Here is a 4,878-nt window from a genome sequence, read left to right on the forward strand (position 1 = left end):
TTAATGTTGTTTGTAGTTGTTGTGAAGCTTGATCTCTCTTTAGTTTCATGCCTTCTTCTCTTTAATGTTGTTTGTAGTTGTTGTGAAGCTTGATCTCTCTTTAGTTTCATGTCTTCTTCTCTTTAATGTTGTTTGTAGTTGTTGTGAAGCTTGATCTCTCTTTAGTTTCATGCCTTCTTCTCTTTAATGTTGTTTGTAGTTGTTGTGAAGCTTGATCTCTCTTTAGTTTCATGTCTTCTTCTCTTTAATGTTGTTGTTTGTAGTTGTTGTGAAGCTTGATCTCTCTTTAGTTTCATGTCTTCTTCTCTTTAATGTTGTTTGTAGTTGTTGTGAAGCTTGATCTCTCTTTAGTTTCATGCCTTCTTCTCTTTAATGTTGTTGTTTGTAGTTGTTGTGAAGCTTGATCTCTCTTTAGTTTCATGTCTTCTTCTCTTTAATGTTGTTGTTTGTAGTTGTTGTGAAGCTTGATCTCTCTTTAGTTTCATGCCTTCTTCTCTTTAATGTTGTTTGTAGTTGTTGTAAATCATGATCTCTCTTTAGTTTCATGCCTTCTTCTCTTTAATGTTGTTTGTAGTTGTTGTAAATCATGATCTCTCTTTAGTTTCATGCCTTCTTCTCTTTAATGTTGTTTGTAGTTGTTGTAAATCATGATCTCTCTTTAGTTTCATGTCTTCTTCTCTTTAATGTTGTTGTTTGTAGTTGTTGTGAAGCTTGATCTCTCTTTAGTTTCATGCCTTCTTCTCTTTAATGTTGTTTGTAGTTGTTGTAAATCATGATCTCTCTTTAGTTTCATGCCTTCTTCTCTTTAATGTTGTTTGTAGTTGTTGTAAATCATGATCTCTCTTTAGTTTCATGCCTTCTTCTCTTTAATGTTGTTTGAAGTTGTTGTGAAGCTTGATCTCTCTTTAGTTTCATGCCTTCTTCTCTTTAATGTTGTTTGTAGTTGTTGTAAATCATGATCTCTCTTTAGTTTCATGCCTTCTTCTCTTTAATGTTGTTTGTAGTTGTTGTGAAGCTTGATCTCTCTTTAGTTTCATGCCTTCTTCTCTTTAATGTTGTTTGTAGTTGTTGTGAAGCTTGATCTCTCTTTAGTTTCATGCCTTCTTCTCTTTAATGTTGTTGTTTGTAGTTGTTGTGAAGCTTGATCTCTCTTTAGTTTCATGCCTTCTTCTCTTTAATGTTGTTTGTAGTTGTTGTAAATCATGATCTCTCTTTAGTTTCATGCCTTCTTCTCTTTAATGTTGTTTGTAGTTGTTGTGAAGCTTGATCTCTCTTTAGTTTCATGCCTTCTTCTCTTTAATGTTGTTGTTTGTAGTTGTTGTGAAGCTTGATCTCTCTTTAGTTTCATGTCTTCTTCTCTTTAATGTTGTTGTTTGTAGTTGTTGTAAATCATGATCTCTCTTTAGTTTCATGCCTTCTTCTCTTTAATGTTGTTGTTTGTAGTTGTTGTGAAGCTTGATCTCTCTTTAGTTTCATGCCTTCTTCTCTTTAATGTTGTTGTTTGTAGTTGTTGTAAATCATGATCTCTCTTTAGTTTCATGCCTTCTTCTCTTTAATGTTGTTTGTAGTTGTTGTGAAGCTTGATCTCTCTTTAGTTTCATGCCTTCTTCTCTTTAATGTTGTTTGTAGTTGTTGTGAAGCTTGATCTCTCTTTAGTTTCATGCCTTCTTCTCTTTAATGTTGTTGTTTGTAGTTGTTGTGAAGCTTGATCTCTCTTTAGTTTCATGCCTTCTTCTCTTTAATGTTGTTATTTGTAGTTGTTGTGAAGCTTGATCTCTCTTTAGTTTCATGTCTTCTTCTCTTTAATGTTGTTGTTTGTAGTTGTTGTAAATCATGATCTCTCTTTAGTTTCATGCCTTCTTCTCTTTAATGTTGTTGTTTGTAGTTGTTGTGAAGCTTGATCTCTCTTTAGTTTCATGCCTTCTTCTCTTTAATGTTGTTGTTTGTAGTTGTTGTGAAGCTTGATCTCTCTTTAGTTTCATGCCTTCTTCTCTTTAATGTTGTTGTTTGTAGTTGTTGTGAAGCTTGATCTCTCTTTAGTTTCATGCCTTCTTCTCTTTAATGTTGTTGTTTGTAGTTGTTGTGAAGCTTGATCTCTCTTTAGTTTCATGCCTTCTTCTCTTTAATGTTGTTGTTTGTAGTTGTTGTGAAGCTTGATCTCTCTTTAGTTTCATGCCTTCTTCTCTTTAATGTTGTTGTTTGTAGTTGTTGTGAAGCTTGATCTCTCTTTAGTTTCATGCCTTCTTCTCTTTAATGTTGTTTGAAGTTGTTGTAAATCATGATCTCTCTTTAGTTTCATGCCTTCTTCTCTTTAATGTTGTTGTTTGTAGTTGTTGTGAAGCTTGATCTCTCTTTAGTTTCATGTCTTCTTCTCTTTAATGTTGTTGTTTGTAGTTGTTGTGAAGCTTGATCTCTCTTTAGTTTCATGCCTTCTTCTCTTTAATGTTGTTGTTTGTAGTTGTTGTGAAGCTTGATCTCTCTTTAGTTTCATGTCTTCTTCTCTTTAATGTTGTTGTTTGTAGTTGTTGTGAAGCTTGATCTCTCTTTAGTTTCATGTCTTCTTCTCTTTAATGTTGTTGTTTGTAGTTGTTGTGAAGCTTGATCTCTCTTTAGTTTCATGTCTTCTTCTCTTTAATGTTGTTGTTTGAAGTTGTTGTGAAGCTTGATCTCTCTTTAGTTTCATGTCTTCTTCTCTTTAATGTTGTTTGAAGTTGTTGTAAATCATGATCTCTCTTTAGTTTCATGCCTTCTTCTCTTTAATGTTGTTTGAAGTTGTTGTAAATCATGATCTCTCTTTAGTTTCATGCCTTCTTCTCTTTAATGTTGTTGTTTGTAGTTGTTGTGAAGCTTGATCTCTCTTTAGTTTCATGTCTTCTTCTCTTTAATGTTGTTGTTTGTAGTTGTTGTGAAGCTTGATCTCTCTTTAGTTTCATGTCTTCTTCTCTTTAATGTTGTTGTTTGTAGTTGTTGTGAAGCTTGATCTCTCTTTAGTTTCATGTCTTCTTCTCTTTAATGTTGTTGTTTGTAGTTGTTGTGAAGCTTGATCTCTCTTTAGTTTCATGTCTTCTTCTCTTTAATGTTGTTGTTTGTAGTTGTTGTGAAGCTTGATCTCTCTTTAGTTTCATGTCTTCTTCTCTTTAATGTTGTTGTTTGTAGTTGTTGTAAATCATGATCTCTCTTTAGTTTCATGCCTTCTTCTCTTTAATGTTGTTGTTTGAAGTTGTTGTGAAGCTTGATCTCTCTTTAGTTTCATGCCTTCTTCTCTTTAATGTTGTTGTTTGTAGTTGTTGTGAAGCTTGATCTCTCTTTAGTTTCATGTCTTCTTCTCTTTAATGTTGTTGTTTGTAGTTGTTGTGAAGCTTGATCTCTCTTTAGTTTCATGTCTTCTTCTCTTTAATGTTGTTGTTTGTAGTTGTTGTAAATCATGATCTCTCTTTAGTTTCATGCCTTCTTCTCTTTAATGTTGTTGTTTGAAGTTGTTGTGAAGCTTGATCTCTCTTTAGTTTCATGTCTTCTTCTCTTTAATGTTGTTGTTTGTAGTTGTTGTGAAGCTTGATCTCTCTTTAGTTTCATGTCTTCTTCTCTTTAATGTTGTTGTTTGTAGTTGTTGTGAAGCTTGATCTCTCTTTAGTTTCATGTCTTCTTCTCTTTAATGTTGTTGTTTGTAGTTGTTGTAAATCATGATCTCTCTTTAGTTTCATGCCTTCTTCTCTTTAATGTTGTTGTTTGAAGTTGTTGTGAAGCTTGATCTCTCTTTAGTTTCATGTCTTCTTCTCTTTAATGTTGTTGTTTGTAGTTGTTGTGAAGCTTGATCTCTCTTTAGTTTCATGCCTTCTTCTCTTTAATGTTGTTGTTTGTAGTTGTTGTGAAGCTTGATCTCTCTTTAGTTTCATGTCTTCTTCTCTTTAATGTTGTTGTTTGTAGTTGTTGTAAATCATGATCTCTCTTTAGTTTCATGCCTTCTTCTCTTTAATGTTGTTGTTTGAAGTTGTTGTGAAGCTTGATCTCTCTTTAGTTTCATGTCTTCTTCTCTTTAATGTTGTTGTTTGTAGTTGTTGTGAAGCTTGATCTCTCTTTAGTTTCATGTCTTCTTCTCTTTAATGTTGTTTGTAGTTGTTGTGAAGCTTGATCTCTCTTTAGTTTCATGTCTTCTTCTCTTTAATGTTGTTGTTTGTAGTTGTTTTGAAGCTTGATCTCTCTTTAGTTTCATGCCTTCTTCTCTTTAATGTTGTTGTTTGTAGTTGTTGTGAAGCTTGATCTCTCTTTAGTTTCATGTCTTCTTCTCTTTAATGTTGTTGTTTGTAGTTGTTGTGAAGCTTGATCTCTCTTTAGTTTCATGTCTTCTTCTCTTTAATGTTGTTGTTTGTAGTTGTTGTGAAGCTTGATCTCTCTTTAGTGTCATGTCTTCTTCTCTTTAATGTTGTTGTTTGTAGTTGTTGTGAAGCTTGATCTCTCTTTAGTTTCATGCCTTCTTCTCTTTAATGTTGTTTGTAGTTGTTGTGAAGCTTGATCTCTCTTTAGTTTCATGTCTTCTTCTCTTTAATGTTGTTGTTTGTAGTTGTTGTGAAGCTTGATCTCTCTTTAGTTTCATGTCTTCTTCTCTTTAATGTTGTTGTTTGAAGTTGTTGTGAAGCTTGATCTCTCTTTAGTTTCATGCCTTCTTCTCTTTAATGTTGTTGTTTGAAGTTGTTGTGAAGCTTGATCTCTCTTTAGTTTCATGCCTTCTTCTCTTTAATGTTGTTGTTTGTAGTTGTTGTAAATCATGATCTCTCTTTAGTTTCATCCCTTCTTCTCTTTAATGTTGTTTGAAGTTGTTGTGAAGCTTGATCTCTCTTTAGTTTCATGTCTTCTTCTCTTTAATGTTGTTGTTTGTAGTTG

The sequence above is a fragment of the Notothenia rossii genome, assembly GCF_949606895.1.
Source record: "Notothenia rossii genome assembly, contig: scaffold_487, whole genome shotgun sequence".
Classification (NCBI taxonomy): Eukaryota; Metazoa; Chordata; class Actinopteri; order Perciformes; family Nototheniidae; genus Notothenia; species Notothenia rossii.